The following is an 18,660-nucleotide window of genomic DNA, read 5'->3' as shown; positions in this document are numbered from 1 at the left end:
ACAGCGTTGCAGCCAGTCCATGTGGAAAACATTCGGCGCATGAGGCATGTTATTGTAAAAGGCTAGCTAGCACATCTAGGGGTCTACTGAATCTTGCTAAATTCTAGTGTATCCTGAGACAATTTGCAATTCGTTTCATATGCTAAGGTTTAAACGATAAACATGGACAGAGTCGGTATACACTCTAGAAAGGGGAGAGAGACGATGAAGAGAGTCTCGGAACCAGAGCCTGACTACGAGGAAGAAGTGTTAAAAAGACACAAAAACGCCCAAGCAGTGACTGTTTTAGGCGAAGAAGATGCATCTGTAAAACTTCTTGAATATCTTGTTTTTGGTGCTGAAGATGATCTTGTGGAAAGGCTCGTGAAGGTAGGAATTCATTAGTTACATCTAGGGTGTATTCATTACGCCGGTTCTGTAGCTTAACGTTTCGTCTGTTACAAAACGTTTTGCAACAACTCCAAACGCTCTTCAACGTGACGTAAAATCTGTTGGGTTCTTAAACGGAAGTTGTAGTTTTAATTTTACGGTTGCCATTCCAATCCGAAACGTCGGCGTAATGAATACACCCCTGATTCCATGCAGAATGACCCTGCCTGCCAAGGTTCTCTGGATTATGTTGTCACATTGTCAGCATAGCATAGATGTAAATCCAATATTGATTAATAGCTAGTTACAACCAGGTACTAGACTAATAATCTCCAGTGTCATATCCGTCTGTCACATATCGTTTACTTTTTTAGTTTCATTGCAGTCAGTTTTTATCAAATCAATTTCTTGTCAAACAGGACAGAGAGGATGGCGGTGCCACACTTCTGGATGATGACGATTCCAGCGAATCCGATGTAGAGGATGAAGCACGGCTGACGGTTCAGACAACCAGGACAGCGGTGTGGGAGGATGATGATGATGATGATCTGGAGGAAGAGTTAGTACCTGCAACAACGGTGTCTTATTGTTTCTTTTCAGCATCATCATGTGCAAATGCTTCTCACTTCATGTTTCTACATCATAGCTGTAGTCATGTAAATCCTAATGTCAATTACATTGATATGTGAATCAAACATTGCTTGTAAGAGCCGTTACCAGTGATATGCATCTTTCTTTTTTGAAGATGAATTGATATGTATCTAGATACATGGGCTCCAGTATGATACAGAAAGTAGTGCTTGACTTGGACTGAAATAGGTTCCGGTACTCATTTTGGGGGCCGATACCGTTTTATATTTAGGTGCAGGAGCGCCACAATACCTTTTGAGCTAATATTCTATAAGATGAACAGGAGCTCAAAGCAGTAGAACATTTGAGGTGCTGGTCCTCTGCTCCGGTGAGCTCCTACCCCAGTCAAGCACTCACTCGCAGGAATGACACGTTTTAGTTTGCAACGATTTGGTTTGATGAGAAGAACAAATCGATGCGAAATCGATGCGATGCGAAGCAGCAGCGCACAGTTTGAGTAGGCTACTGACATTGCTCGGGGTTGTGTGACATGTAAAATGACTTGTAGATCAATGACTGTCAACGCAGTTGCATGCTTAGTTTGACGCTGAAGGAGAGGACGCATTAGCTTTCACAAAAGATCAGAGGCATTTTTGGAAGGTAGAAAGAAAGAAAGGAACACGAGCAAAACCTTCAAAAAAAAAAAAGTGAACTGACACTTTAAAACGTTTGAATCGATTCTCTGACCGATGCATGGTCCATGGTCTTTCGCATTTGAACCAGGGCCTGATGCGTATCGGTTACATCCCTAGCAGTTAACTTCACTATGTTTATTCTTCCATGACCTTTCTCTCCCGTTTCTTAAGAGTGGACATGACACACCGGTTCCGTAGAGACCTGACCAAGAGTGACGCAAGATGGCCAAGATGTCCAAACAGAAGTTACAGCAGAGGATGAAGGAACAGTAAGTGGATGTTAGTAACAAAGCCATGGAGTAAATACCACTGGGATCTGGTGGTTCAAACTCACACTTCCAACACATTTTTGCCAGGTTCCAAAAAGCAACGGGTGGAATGCCGTCCTGGGCAGAGTCAAAAGTCTGGAAAAAGAATAAGAAAGAAGGTAAACTCACATTTTGGTAATCAACATCTATGGTCCATGTAATATGTTATGAGAGATGCCCCTCACTGATGATTACCTACTTGTTATGCGATTTAAAAAAAAATCAATAATGACTAAATGAGGTATACTGCACTATAACTGGCAAGAATTCTACCCTGTCTTGTAGTATTAAATAATGTTTGTTCATTAGGAAGGGGTTATATGGGATGTACCTAGGAAGAAAGGAAAGTATGTGGAGATAAGAGAGGACAGGGAGGGCTCCTCCAGGGTTATGGTGTCTGGGGGAGCCTGGAACTGTCAGCTGAGGGGTTGTAAACTGGTTAGACTCATGTATGTATGTGCGTAGACATATCAGTGTGGATGACGGATCACCACCTCAAGCTGAACCTCGGCAAGACGGAGCTGCTCTTCCTCCCGGGGAAGGACTGCCCGTTCCATGATCTCGCCATCACGGTTGACAACTCCATTGTGTCCTCCTCCCAGAGCGCTAAGTACCTTGGCATGATCCTGGACAACACCCTGTCGTTCTCAACTAACATCAAGGCGGTGGCCCGTTCCTGTAGGTTCATGCTCTACAACATCCGCAGAGTACGACCTTGCCTCACACAGGAAGCGGCGCAGGTCCTAATCCAGGCACTTGTCATCTCCCGTCTGGATTACTGCAACTCGCTGTTGGCTGGGCTCCCTGCCTGTGCCATTAAACCCCTACAACTCATCCAGAACGCCGCAGCCCGTCTGGTGTTCAACCTTCCCAAGTTCTCTCACGTCACCCGGCTCCTCCGCTCTCTCCACTGGCTTCCAGTTGAAGCTCGCATCCGCTACAAGACCATGGTGCTTGCCTACGGAGCTGTGAGGGGAACGGCACCTCAGTACCTCCAGGCTCTGATCAGGCCTGGTGATGCTGTCAGTGATTTATTTAGAATTCAAGGCATACTTAACCAGCATGGCTACCACAGCATTCTGCAGTGATACGCCATTCCCATCTGGTTTGCGCTTAGTGGGACTATCATTTGTTTTTCAACAGGACAATGACCTAACACACCTCCAGGCTGTGTAAGGGCTATTTGACCAAGAAGGAGAGTGATGGAGTGCTGCATCAGATGACCTGGCCTCCACAATCACCCAACCTCAACCCAATTGAGATGGTTTGGGATGATTTGATTTGGAGTGAAGGAAAAGCAGCCAACAAGTGCTCAGCATATGTGGTAACTCCGTCAATACTGTTGGAAAAGCATTCCAGGTGAAGCTGGTTGAGAGAATGCCAAGAGTGTGCAAAGCTGTCAAGGCAAAGGGTGGCTACTTTGAAGAATCAAAAATATATTTAGATTTGTTTACAAATTTTGGGGTTCCTACATGATTCCATATGTTATTTTATAGTTTGTCTTCTCTATTCAACTATGATGAAAATAGTAAAAATAATAAACCCTTGAATGAGTTGGTGTAGGTCGGGGTGCCTAGGTTCATGCTCTACAACATCCGCAGAGTACGACCCTGCCTCACACAGGAAGCGGCGCAGGTCCTAATCCAGGCACTTGTCATCTCCCGTCTGGATTACTGCAACTCGCTGTTGGCTGGGCTCCCTGCCTGTGCCATTAAACCGCTACAACTCATCCAGAACGCCGCAGCCCGTCTGGTGTTCAACCTTCCCAAGTTCTCTCACGTCACCCCGCTCCTCCGCTCTCTCCACTGGCTTCCAGTTGAAGCTCGCATCCGCTACAAGACCATGGTGCTTGCCTACGGAGCTGTGAGGGGAACGGCACCTCAGTACCTCCAGGCTCTGATCAGGCCCTACACCCAAACAAGGGCACTGCGTTCATCCACCTCTGGCCTGCTCGCCTCCCTACCACTGAGGAAGTACAGTTCCCGCTCAGCCCAGTCAAAACTGTTCGCTGCTCTGGCCCCCCAATGGTGGAACAAACTCCCTCACGACGCCAGGACAGCGGAGTCAATCACCACCTTCCGGAGACACCTGAAACCCCACCTCTTTAAGGAATACCTAGGATAGGATAAAGTAATCCTTCTCACCCCCCTTAAAAGATTTAGATGCACTATTGTAAAGTGGCTGCTCCACTGGATGTCATAAGGTGAATGCACCAATTTGTAAGTCGCTCTGGATAAGAGCGTCTGCTAAATGACTTAAATGTAAATGTATAAGAAGGAATGTATTTGGGAAAACTTGAGAGCTCTCGCAAATAAATTGGGATCTGATCAATTGTGAGCTGGGAATTCTGTCTGTTTTATTTAAGACCAGAGCTTTACAACCTCTGGGTATCAGACAGATAAATATAATTGGAATTTATGAACACTGATTAAATAATTAAATGACACTACTATATAATGATGAGAGGGTATATAGCAGGGTTCCCCCAACTGACTGCCGCTGGCCAAATTTTGGTGATTTTATTTCGCCCTCCCAAGTTTTCTGAAGTTATATATATATATATATATATATATTTTTACAGTCTTATGTTAAAAACATTTATATATATATATATATATATATAAAATGATTTTAACATAAGACTGTAAAAACACCAAGTCAGCTCCAAGTGATTTAATTTTGGAAATCTGTTCCAAAGTATTTCCATGCATAATATAATAATAATAATAAATAATATATGCCATTTAGCAGACACTTTTATCCAAAGCGACTTACAGTCATGTGTGCATACATTCTACGTATGGGTGGTCCCGGGGATCGAACCCACTACCCTGGCGTTACAAGCGCCATGCTCTACCAACTGAGCTACAGAAGGACCACAAAAGATACACACTAAGTGTACAAAACATTATGAACACCTACTCTTTTCATGGTATAGACTGTTTGAAATGATTGCTTTAATAACATTGTATATATGTTTGGACTTCTCAATTTGAAGTCTACAAATGATTTGTAATTATGTTCCGGCCCACTGACCATCCGCTCAAGAAAAAATTGGCACGCTGCTGAATCTAATTTGTTTCTTTTCAATGAAAGATGTGTCTATTTTCAAAAACTAAAGATGACTCTGATGATGAGGATGGAGATGACCTGATGAGGAAGACGGGCAACTCTGTTGGCTCATCCGACAGTCTTCCCAAAGGAATCATACGGGTGAGTTCTGTTCTCCTATCATCTCACCACTACTAAATTTGAGATTAAGTTTGAGTAAAACAACCAGCTCTCTCTCTGACTGCAAATGGGGACTCTAACCAGAGTTCTTTAGAGATTTGGGAGTTATAAAACCATGACATTTTCCAGTATTAGATCATGTGGTTTTCACAATCGATATCACAATAGTGGGCTCCCGAGTGGCGCAGCTGTCTAAGGCACTGCATCTCAGTGTCACTGCAGTCCCTGGTTCGAATCTAGGCTGTATCACATCCGGCCGTGATTGGGTGTCCCATAGGGCGCCGCACATTTGGCCCAGCGTTGTTCAGGTTTGGCCGGGGTAGGCCATCATTGTAAATAAGAATTTGTTCTTAACTGACATCCATAGTTAAATAAAATAGATTATTTTCAAATAGAGTATTGTTATTGTACGTTTTATGCTGGATGTATTTAACTCTCTTGCAGATGAAAAAGTGCCTACACGCCAACAACGACCGGCCGTCTTGAGGACCGGCTGACCACGGTGCAGTTCCACCCCTCCGCCCAGGTTGTCATGACAGCAGGGCTCGACCAGTCCATCTCTCTGTTCCAGGTATTCATTTTACTCATCAGCTTCAGTCTTCTCTCAGGCATTCTTGTGGCTGTCATCGTGAGACATGGTATAGGGAACGTCATAAACGGGCCAGTTGGGACTATATGCTTTTAATAATATCCTCCAGGTCTTTTGTTTGACCATACAAACTATACGCCCCTAAAAAAATACTAACTTTCAATGGACTACCAAAGTAGCCATCCTTTGTCTTGATGACAGCTTCGCACACTAACAGACAAGTTTGTACTTTAATGAATTACCTTCTACCTCACTCTAAATGTCTCTCCTTCCTCTCCAGGTTGATGGGAAGACCAATCCTATGATTCAGAGTATTCACCTGGAGAAGTTCCCGGTACACAAGGCCCAGTTCAGCGTGGACGGGGAGCAGGTGGTGGCCACCAGTTTCAGGAACAAGCTGTTTTACATCTACGACATGATGGAGGGCAAGGTCATCCCAGTCCACACTGTCAGGGGTGAGGAGGAGGAAGCAATGAGGAGTCACTAGAACCCCAAGGCTGTTAGGTAGTAATCTAACCAGTTGGCTGTTAGGTAGGAATCTAACCAGTTGGCTGTTAGGTAGTAATCTAACCCGTTGGCTGTTAGGTAGTAATCTAAACCGTTGGCTGTTAGGTAGTAATCTAAACCGTTGGCTGTTAGGTAGTAATCTAACCCGTTGGCTGCTAGGTAGGGACATAGCCTTTCATTACTAGGCTTGGGGGGTATTGAGATTGTCAATCCTTTATACTGACCTTGTGCCATCCCAAGATATAAGGCAATACTGGCACTGAACACAAACCCCACTGAGCCTCTGTAAACCGAAGGTTAGCAATGCTAACAAGTACATGTCAAATTTTATACAGTCTCTGACCTAAGTTAATTGTAGGACAGACATCCCTGCTCAAAGTTATACAAAAAACAAAAAAACAATCCTCACAATTTGCTGCACACACACAAAACAAATATTAGACGGCAAGGCTCTTGATCCAGGAGGGCATTCTCTGCTGTTACCAGGAGAAGCTTGTTTTTTGCAAGAAGCTAACCAGCTATATAACTACTGTAAGTTAGCAAACTAAATGCACAACTGCAGAGTATTTAGCACATTTTAGACGGTTCAATTAATAGTTATAAGATATATTTTAATGGAATTTAATGGTGCCGGGTATATATTTTATATTTGAAATTCTTCGAAATAGTCACCCTTTGTCTTGATGACAGCTTTGCACACTCTTGACATTCTCTCAACCAGCTTTGTGAGGTAGTCACCTAGAATGCATTTCAATTAACAGGTGTGCCTTGTTAAATGTTAATTTGTGGAATTTCTTTCCTTAAACTGTTTGAGACAATCAGTTGTGTTGTGACAAGGTAGGGGTTGTATACAGAAGAGACCTATTTGGTAAAAGACCAAGTCCATATTATGGCAAGAATAATCAAAGAGAAATGACAGTCCAGCATTACTTTAAGACATGAAGGTTAGTCAATCCAGAAAATGTCAAGAACTTTGAAAGTTTCTTCAGGCGCAGTCGCAAAAGCCATCAAGCGCTATGATGTAACTCTCATGAGGACCGCCACAGGAAAGGAAGACCCAGTGTTACCTCTGCTGCAGAGGATACGTTCATTATATATATATACCTCACAGAGTTCAAGTAACGGACACATCTCAACAACAACTGTTCAGAGGAGACTGCGTGAATCAGGCCTTCATGGTTGAATTGCTGCAATGAAACCACTAGACTTTCTTGGGCCAAGAAACACGAGCAATGGACATTAGACCGGATAAAATCTGTACTTTGGTCTGATGAGTCCAAATTTGAGATTATTGGTTCCAACCGCTGTGTCTGAGTCAGAGTAGGTGAACGGATGATCTCCGCATGTGTGGATCCCACCGTGAAACATGGAGGTGGTGGTGTGGCAGTGCTTTGCTGGTGACGCTGTCAGTGATTTATTTAGAATTCAAGGCATACTTAACCAGCATGGCTACCACAGCATTCTGCAGTGATACGCCATTCCCATCTGGTTTGCGCTTAGTAGGACTATCATTTGTTTTTCAACAGGACAATGACCTAACACACCTCCAGGCTGTGTAAGGGCTATTTGACCAAGAAGGAGAGTGATGGAGTGCTGCATCAGATGACCTGGCCTCCACAATCACCCAACCTCAACCCAATTGAGATGGTTTGGGATGATTTGATTTGGAGTGAAGGAAAAGCAGCCAACAAGTGCTCAGCATATGTGGTAACTCCGTCAATACTGTTGGAAAAGCATTCCAGGTGAAGCTGGTTGAGAGAATGCCAAGAGTGTGCAAAGCTGTCATCAAGGCAAAGGGTGGCTACTTTGAAGAATCAAAAATATATTTAGATTTGTTTACAAATTTTGGGGTTCCTACATGATTCCATATGTTATTTTATAGTTTGTCTTCTCTATTCAACTATGATGAAAATAGTAAAAATAATAAACCCTTGAATGAGTTGGTGTAGGTCGGGGTGCCTAGGTTCATGCTCTACAACATCCGCAGAGTACGACCCTGCCTCACACAGGAAGCGGCGCAGGTCCTAATCCAGGCACTTGTCATCTCCCGTCTGGATTACTGCAACTCGCTGTTGGCTGGGCTCCCTGCCTGTGCCATTAAACCGCTACAACTCATCCAGAACGCCGCAGCCCGTCTGGTGTTCAACCTTCCCAAGTTCTCTCACGTCACCCCGCTCCTCCGCTCTCTCCACTGGCTTCCAGTTGAAGCTCTCATCCGCTACAAGACCATGGTGCTTGCCTACGGAGCTGTGAGGGGAACGGCACCTCAGTACCTCCAGGCTCTGATCAGGCCCTACACCCAAACAAGGGCACTGCGTTCATCCACCTCTGGCCTGCTCGCCTCCCTACCACTGAGGAAGTACAGTTCCCGCTCAGCCCAGTCAAAACTGTTCGCTGCTCTGGCCCCCCAATGGTGGAACAAACTCCCTCACGACACCAGGACAGCGGAGTCAATCACCACCTTCCGGAGACACCTGAAACCCCACCTCTTTAAGGAATACCTAGGATAGGATAAAGTAATCCTTCTCACCCCCCTTAAAAGATTTAGATGCACTATTGTAAAGTGGCTGCTCCACTGGATGTCATAAGGTGAACGCACCAATTTGTAAGTCGCTCTGGATAAGAGCGTCTGCTAAATGACTTAAATGTAATGTAAAATGTAGTAAGAATCCGACAGCGAGTGGATCAGTCAAATCAAATCAAATGTATTTATATAGCCCTTCGTACATCAGCTGATATCTCAAAGTGCTGTACAGAAACCCAGCCGAAAACCCCAAACAGCAAGCAATGCAGGTGTAGAAGCACGGTGGCTAGGAAAAACTCCCTAGAAAGGCCAAAACCGAGAGAGGAACTAGGCTATGTGGGGTGGCCTGTCCTCTTCTGACTGTACCGGGTGGAGATTATAACAGAACATGGCCAAGATGTTAAAATGTCCATAAATGACCAGCATGGTCCAATAATAATAAGGCAGAACAGTTGAAACTGGAGCAGCAGCACGGCCAGGTGGACTGGGGGCAGCAAGGAGTCATCATGTCAGGTAGTCCTGAGGCATGGTCCTAGGGCCCAGGTCGTCCGAGAGAGAAAGAAAGAGAATTAGAGAGAGCACACTTAAATTCACACAGGACACTGAATAGGACTGGAGAAGTACTCCAGATATAACAAACTGAACCTAGCCCCCCGACACATAAACTACTGCAGCATAAATACTGGAGGCAGTCCTATTAGCCAACGTGCAATTATTGGATAATGAACTCAGATCAAGACTATCCTACCAACGGGACATTAAAAACTGTAATATCTTGCGTTTCACAAGTCGTGGCTGAACGACGGCATGGATAACATACAGCTGGCTGGGTTTTCCGTGCAAGGGGTGGCAGTCTGTGTCTATTTGTCAATAAAAGCTGGTGCACGAATTCTGATATTAACTAAGTCTCAAGGTTTAGTTTGCCTGAGGTAGAGTATCTCATGTTAAGCTTTAGACCACACTATTTATTTAGCACTACAAACCGATGCTGGCACTAAGATCACACTCAACGAGCTGTATAAGGCCATAAGCAAACAAGAAAATGCTTATCCAGAGGCGGCGCTCCTAGTGGCCGGGGACTTTAATGCAGGGAAACTTAAATCCTTTTGACTTAATTTCTACTAGCATGTGCAACGAGAGGGTAAAGAAAACCTCTCGCTCATCTTTACACCACACACAGAGGCGTGTACAAAGCTCTCCCTCGCCCTCCATTTGGCAAATCTGACCATAATTCAATCCTCCAGATTCCTGCCTACAAGCAAAAACTAAAGCAAGAAGTACCAGTGAATCACTCAATACGGAAGTGGTCAGATGACGCAGATTCTAAGCGTCAGGACTGTTTTGCTAGCACAGACTAGAATATGTTTTGGGATTCTTCCGATGGCATTGAGTACACAACATGAGTCACTGGCTTCATCTATAAGTGCATCGATGATGTCGTCCACACAGTAACAGTACGTACTGTGGCGGTTTCGGCGCCATAATCTGGTACGGCAGGGTTTACACATACAAACACACACCACCAGTCCATTATTTTTTCAGGTACCTGCAGGGTTCGTGATATACAAAACTCAAAGTAAATACGTCGTCACCAGTGAAAGGTCCTCCACTCTTGGTCTTTGGGGTTCACTCCTTGTTGAAATCTCCAGTTCCATTATTCCGGTAAACCACTTCCTCTACCGTATGTTCAGTCTCTCCAATAGCCGCCTCCTCGTTCACCTGCCTGGGACAAAGGAAAGACAAAGAAACAAACCCAGGGCGCGGTTAAGTAGAGCCCCATGATTGGATTTATCTGTCTGCCGTTTAGTCTCTAATTACAACTGGAGACAGGTATGGCTGTTCTACTGCAGTCTGGCAGTTTCCTCTGAGCTGTCCATGGTCCTGGCAGCCAGAAAACAAAGAAACCTTGCAGGCACATAACGTCCATCCACCACACAACCCCTGAAACCGCTACAGTACATAAGCCAAGGATTACAGGCAACATCCGGACTGAGCGAAAGAGTAGAGCTGTCACTTTCAAGGAGTGGGATTCTAATCCAGACGTTTATAAGAAATCCTGCTCTGCCCTACTCCGAACCATTAAACAGGCAAAAAGTCAATACAGGACTAAGATTGAATCTTACTACACTGGCTTCGACGCTCGTCGGATGTGGCAGGACTTGCAAACTATTACGGACTACAAAGGGAAGCACAGCCGCGAGCTGCCCAGTGACACAAGCGAACCAGACAAGCTAAATGACTTCTATGCGCGCTTCAAGACAAGCAACACTGAAGCACGCAAGAGAGCACCAGTTGTTCCGGACGACTGTGTGATCACGCTCTCCGCAGCTGATGTAAGACCTTTTTCTTTGATTTTTTTGTTTTGAATTGTACCCCTTTTTCTCCCCAATTTCGTGGTATCCAATTGTTTTAGTAGCTACTATCTTGTCTCATCGCTACAACTCCCGTACGGGCTCGGGAGAGACGAAGGTTGAAAGTCATGCGCCCTCCGATACACAACCCAACCAAGCCGCACTGCTTCTTAACACAGCGCCATTCCAACACGGAAGCCAGCCGCACCAATGTGTCGGAGGAAACACCGTGCACCTGGCAACCTTGGTTAGCGCGCACTGCGCCCGACCCGCCACAGGAGTCGCTGGTGCGCGATGAGACAAGGATTCCCCTACCGGCCAAGCCCTCCCTAACCCCAACGACTCTAGGCCAATTGTGCGTCGCCCCACGGACCTCCCGGTCGCAGCCGGTTACGACAGAGCCTGGGCGCGAACCCAGAGTCTCTGATGGCACTGAATAAGACTTTTAAACATGTCAACATTCACAAGGCCGCAGGGCCAGACGGATTACAAGGATGTGAACTCCGAGCATGCGCTGACCAACTGGCAAGTGTCTTCACTGATCTTTTCACCAGTCCCTGACCAACATGTTTCAAGCAGGCCACCATAGTTCCTGTGCCCGAGAATACCAAGGTAACCTGCCTAAAATGACTACCGACCCGTAGCACTCACGTCTGTAGCCATGCAGTGCTTTGAAAGGCTGGTCATGGCTCACATCAACAGCATCCTCCCGGATACCCTAGACCCACTCCAATTCACATACCATCCTAACAGATCCACGGATGAAGCAATCTCTGTTGCACTCCTCACTGCTCTTTCCCACCTGGACAAAAGTAATGTTAGAATGCTATTCATTGACTACAGCTCAGCGTTCAACACCATATTGCCCTCATCACTAAGCTAAGGACCCTGGGCCTAAACACCTACCTCTGCAACTGGATCCTAGACTTCCTGACGGGCCTCCCCCAGGTGGTAAGGGTAGGTAACAACAGATCCGCCACGCTGATCCTCGAGGGGCGCGTGCTCAGTCTCCTCGTGTACTCCCTGTTCACCCATGACTGCATGGCCAAGCACGACTCCAACAACATCATGAAGTTTGCCGACGACACACGTTGGTAGGCCTGATCACTGACAACGATGAGACAGCCTATAGAGAGGTCGCCAACAACCTCTCCCTCAACATGATCAAGACAAAGGAGATGATCGTGGACTACAGGAAAAGGAGGGTTGAGTACGCCCCCAAGTTCCTTGGTGTCCACATCACCAACAAACTGTCATGGTCCAAACACACCAAGACAGAGGGCACGACAAAACCTATTCCCCCTCAGGAGACTGAAAAGATTTAGCATTGGTCCTCAGATCCTCAAAGTTTTACAGCCGCCTAGTATGGCAACTGCTCAGCCTCCGACCGCAAGGGACTACATAGGGTAGTGTTTACGGCCCAGTACGTCACTGGAGCCAATCTTCCTGCCATCCAGGACCTTACCTGGGAGCATGAGCAGCAGTGTGCAGCGTTTTTCTTTCTGTTTTCCATGAGTGTGCTTACAACTCCAGCACCCGTGGAAAGTACCTGGATGTGCGTATGTTCTTCAGCTTTTGTACATTTTACCTCGACAAACCTGGGCCCCGCACATTGACTCTGTACCGGTACCCCCTGTGTTTAGCCTCGTTAGTTATTTTATCGTTGCTCTTTAATTTTTAATTTTTCTATTTTATTTGTTGATTTGAGTGAACACTTTTAAGCAATTCACTGTGCATGTGACAAATAACATTTTATTTGATATCTAGCTGGCAAACATTTAGTTGTGTAACAAGGGGAAAGGGAGATACCTAGTCAGTTGTACAACTGAACGTATTCAACTGAAATGTGTCTTACGCATTTAACCCAACCCCTTTTAATTCCGAGAGGTGCGGGATGCTGCCTTAATCGGCATCAACAGCGCCTGGGGAACAGTGGGTTAACTGCCTTACTCTGGGGCAGAACGACAGATTTTTGACTTGTCAGCTCGGGGATTCGAACCAGCAACCTTTCGGTTACTGGCCCAACTCTCCTACCTGCCAGGCTACCTGCCGCCCCTAGATCACCTGGCACGTGGTGCAAAACATTGAGTGACTCACAAGGCTCCAGTCTCTCATCGGTGTGCTTGTAAACCAAACACCACGTTACTGGGAACTAACGGTAAGCTTCATAATGAAACATTATGTGACCGGGGGAAATGAAGAATGGGAACTGCTTTATGTCCTAACGTATTGCTCAAATGGACTGCAGGTATTTACTTAAAGTAGCTACAAATATTAAAATGTATAAAAAATAAAGTTTCAACTGTATTGACGGTATACTGCCCAAGCCTAGTTGTTACCGAGCAAATTATTGTGTTCTGTGATTGGTTAAAAGATAAAATCACTGTATATTCTCAGCCAGACTGTTATTTTTTTTAAATGGGTAGTGGGTGAGTGACTGGTTGTGTGATTGAGTGCAGTAACAAATATTGTTGTCCCTTAGGTCTGAGGGAACAGAGAGTGAAAGAGTTTGAAGTCTCCCCTGATGGAGAATCCCTCTTCTCACTGGCACCTCCGGATACCTCCACGTGTTAACAATGAAGGTAGGTGATTGTAGATGGCAAATACCTGGTATACCATGCAACCAAAATGGATCAAAACACAAGACTCCGTTTTGGATCCGGTGTATACATGCATTGCTTAAATGTCTGTATATTCTCACTGTTGTTTTTTCAGACTAAGGAGGTAGTGAACAGCATGAAGATCAACGGAAACATCGCAGGAGTGGCTTTCTCCCACGACGGCAGCAAAGTCTTCACCAATTCTGGTGGGTTTTTACCCTGGTCTAAAAAGACACACAGCCTAACATCCCAATCACATCCTAAAACCTTTTTTAGTTGATTTTAGTTAAAGCTGCAATATGTGACTTTTTGGGCGAGCTGACCAAATTCACATAGAAATGTGAGTTATAGATCTGTCATTCTCTTTGGAAGCAGTAGATTTGTTGTATGTGCGATATTTCTATGCTTTTACTTTTGGTTTTGTACAGCTTCAAACAAGCTTCAAACAATATTTTTGTTTATGGAAAATATATTTAACAGAGATGGTTCTCAGTGGTCCAAGTCGGTCACCAAACATTTCTGTAAAAAAACAACAGCGATAAATCCTTGTGTCCCTATTATTTTTTATTTGTTTTGTGCTGTTGGTGGTAGGTACACTTGATTCAGCAGCCCTAACACTGGGAAGGCAAAGTGTTCCCATTTTGAAAAATGTCATGTGTCTGAAGGTAGAACTCCACTTACCCGGCAGGCCCAAAGATCAAATCAAGTGCACCTACAGGCCTACCTCTGGCCAATCAGATAGCTCAGATCACTGTGTATGCACAGTTTCCTCAAGCCATAGATGGTAAAAAGAAGCCTCGAGCGCACAGCAAAGTTGATACTGAGATTTCAAAACTTTTAAAACCATGACTGTTTTTTTATCAGTAAGTTCATGTTGAAGTTGTTATTCAGCACTGTCAATGCGCGTTCTCCCTACATCCACTCACACTGCAAGCAGTATAGCAAAGTGTTATTAGCCGTCTGCCTCTTTTTTTTATATAGAGTAATATTTGACTAAGTGGCCATGGGATAAACAACATGAATTGGTGCATGAGGCAGAAATGAGTTTCCCCACTGCTCTCTCCTTCCACTCAGACTGACCATCAGATGCAGGTCATCAGTCCAGTAAAATAAATCAAAGCAAATGATTATGCTCACTCAGCTGTGCCTCAAGTAATACAGCAAATGATCTATTACCAGTGTGATCATATACCTACAATTTTTGAAATATAATTTCAAAATGGTCTGAGAAGAACAACATTAGCAGGGCAATTGAAGCATAGCCAATATGCAGTGATAAAGTATTGGGCATATTTTATTTTGACCTTTTATTTAACTAGGCAAGTCAGTTAAGAACAACTTCTTATTTACAATGACAGCTTAGGAACAATGGGTTAACTGCCTTGTTCAGAACGACAGATTTTTAACTTGTCAGCTCGGGGATTTGATCTAGCAACTTTTCGGTTACTAGTCCAACGATCTAACCACGAGGCTACCTGCCGCCCCAAAATACATCCTACTACAAACCTAATTGCTACAGAACAGTTTTTAATAGGTTAATGGTTCAGGCTTTTGTTTGTTGTCATGTTTAAAAATATAATGTATTTTGACTCAAGGTGACCACTGCCCTGGTGATGACTGCTTGTTTTGTCACAAACTGAAATCAGGCGAACTATTAGCATTTTAGCAAAAAGAAATGGCAGATTGAGTTCTGCATATTGCACCTTTAAAGCTGTACATGGGTACCTGTATGTACTAAAACTTTTTGATGTTGCAGAGGAGGGTGAGGTGTATATATGGGACATGAGGAGCAGTAAATGCCTGAACAGGTTCACAGATGATGGCTGTGTGAGTGGGACCTCCATGGCTGCATCCAAGAACGGACAGTATCTGGCCTGCGGGTGAGTCAGCCATTTTGTTTTCAACATTTTTCGCGTCGTTTTGTGACATAAGGTTGTTGGTGGGTAGCTCATTTATTCATTCAACCATTTCCATGCTGTAATGATTCAGCAGCGATTGTGATCAAACCATTGCAATGTTTGTGTATTGTCCTGTTTGTCTTGCTTCAGATGTCTTTAAAAAAATAAAAATAATGTATGATTCTGCCACAAAACCTTCAGAATAGTTGGGTCGTTCCACCAATTAGGTGTCTTTTTTAAGAAGTGTAATAAATGTTAACATTCTGTCATAAAGAGCACGTTCAACAAAAAACATGTTTTCCCACTTGAAGCGTTTAAATAAAACAATTATAGTTGGTGCCAAATAAAGTAACAGGGTAGATGATTTCATCTTTAATCAGCTGTACATTTCCTCGTGACAGGGGGAATGGAATCTTGTTTTGTGCAACAGGAAGTGTTCTTTAAATGCAAGCTTCACAAAAGAACATTAGTTAACATGTCTAGCCTGTCTATCCATGGGTAACAGGGTTGACATGTTATGCTCGATCCCCTCAGTTTTCCACCACAAAACACCAGAAAATGGCCAAAAAGAGTAGAACCATCTCACCTGCTTTTATTCTGATTTGACTATTAGGTGTTCTATGTTTTTTTTGGGGGGGGGGGGATATTTTAAAAGGAATAGTTTCACTATATTAAAACGAGAATTCAGTTCAAGTATCATGGTTGATCTTAAAATGAAGGACAGATGTAAATGAATCACATTAAATAAATTATCTTCAGAAGGATAACAAAATAGTGTTGTAGAATGATGGTGAAACTTGAAGAAATGTTTGGGTTAAGTGGGTTAAAATCTTCCTGGAGGTGACACATGGTTGACGGAGGGACATGTCAAAATGCAGAGTTTTTGGCACGTAAGCAACTCTTTATTCATATAAAAAAAACAGATTTATTGAATTCTCCATGTGCTCTAAATTAAAGGGCACCTAATTTAATATAACAGGCTTTTAAAATGTAATACTTGTGCACAATTTCTACTTAAAATATCAAAGGGATGCAAAAGGCACCCATTTTGTGGAAAAACCCAATTCTATTTTTTCATATAGTATACCTGTAGCAGACAAGTTTTTCACATTCTTTTTCTACCGTTTCTATTATCTCAGGTCAGCGGCAGGTGTGGTGAACATGTACTCCCAGGAGGAGTGTATGCGGCAGAACAGCCCCAAGCCTCTGAAGGCCATCATGAACCTGGTGACCTCCGCCACCTCTCTCCGCTTCAACCCCACCTCTGAGATCCTGGCCATCGCCTCCAGGGCTGACGACGAGGCTGCCCGATTGGTCAGTCTCTCTCTCTCACACACACCTAATGTTGTCTTTGTCATCATTACAGCTACACCTGGTCTCTTGTAAATAAGAGGTTTTATCGCAGCATGACTTTGGTAGTAATACAGTTTGAATTGATTTAAAATGAAGTAAAACCATGTCACTCTTTCACTGTCATCAAGTGTCATGTGTCTACCCTTCTCATTTCAGGTTCATATCCCCAACTTCCCCAACTTCTCCAACTTCCCCACGTTCCAGACGTTCCAGAGGAAAACCATATACAGGGCCCACCGCCTGGACTTCTCCCCAAACAGCGGCTTCTTCTCCCTGGCCAACAACGAGGGCCATGCCCCTCTCTTTAGGTGAGTCTCTTGTTTTTCCTTCTTTTTTTGTGTGTATATTTTTCTCAGACTGCAGAAAATAAAAACATCATCATTGATACAAATAAATATACAAAATATCAGAATTATAATTTGGTTTATTTTTCTCAACTACATTTCAGGTTGTTGCATTACAAAAACTTTTGATGAAGAGCATCCCAAGCAGGCTCGTAAACAACATCAAGACACCAAGCTCCCTCAATACAACTGCCATTGTCTTCAAGAAGATATTTTACAATGAAAAGGACTTGAGTTGAGATATCGGTTATGCTTATTACATCTATGAAAGTGTTACAGCAAGATACCATGTCTTTGTTATCCTGTTCCCCCCCCCTTCAAATTTGAGTAATTACATTTTTTTTTAAGTGTTCTGTTTTCAAAATGCACATCCTGTATATGTCTTTCTGTCTACTTTAGCGTTTTACAAATGTTTGTCTAATGGATAAAATACAACTTAATTTCCTTGATACTTGGCTTTTTTTTTCTCTCTGTTTCTAGATAGCTTGGCGAACAATAACATGATAGATTGACTATAGTGCTTCAACTAGTATAGAAAAGCTGTCAAACGTGTATGCACTATAGCCCCATTAGTCTATTCTCTGTTGCCCTGAGAATCTGTTTGCTACCACTGTGAATTCCATCTTGACCGAAGCTGATTTTTGTTGTTACGGCCTAAATTCTAGATGTTTTTTTTTCTTCGCCAATCTACACACAATACCCCATAATGACAAAGTGAAAACATGTTTTTGACATTTTTGCAAATGTATTGAAAATTAGATGCAGCAAAATCTCATTTACATAAGTACTCTGCCTGGAGCTGGACCTCTGACCAAACTGGGGAAAAAGGTAAAGGGGTATGAATACTTTCTGAAGGAACAGCCTATCTGACCCAGTTTATCAGCAGAACAAGACCAAGGCCAGAAAGGCACATCAGAAAGGGAAGCTAATATCAACCCTTACTTTGCATTCATGCTTGCATTATGGCTCAAGAACAGTTTGCTTGATGGTGCTATTCGCACTGTGAAATTGCCTGCTTTTTATATTTTATTCTTTACTACACCGAAGGGAGCTACCTCTCTGCTGAGCCACAGCTTTGAGAGAAACGCATACACCTACAGACCTCAAATGAATGACAGTCACAGCACCATGTGTTACATACTTTAGATCCTCCTTTATGACGTCAAGTCAGGATAGGCAGCATTCCAACACCTACATTTCTCATTAGTAAAAGCACTGTGTCCTCCCCAAGGCGTTGTTGTCGTTTGTATCTGCATTCAACCAAATCATATCTCTCCTTGTGTTTAAGTGCGTTTTAATCACATTTATTGTTTTGGTCTGT

At 43.7% G+C, this 18,660-nt stretch overlaps 1 pseudogene; it reads left to right on the top strand.

Annotated features, from left to right (window-relative positions):
• The first annotated feature begins 17 nt into the window (after nucleotides 1-17).
• Nucleotides 18-17,788, top strand: LOC123998829 (annotated as a pseudogene).
• Nucleotides 17,789-18,660: the final 872 nt, after the last annotated feature.

Source organism: Oncorhynchus gorbuscha, linkage group LG16 (genome assembly GCF_021184085.1).
Source record: "Oncorhynchus gorbuscha isolate QuinsamMale2020 ecotype Even-year linkage group LG16, OgorEven_v1.0, whole genome shotgun sequence".
Taxonomy (NCBI): Eukaryota; Metazoa; Chordata; class Actinopteri; order Salmoniformes; family Salmonidae; genus Oncorhynchus; species Oncorhynchus gorbuscha.
This window is presented reverse-complemented; position numbering and strand designations above follow the sequence as displayed.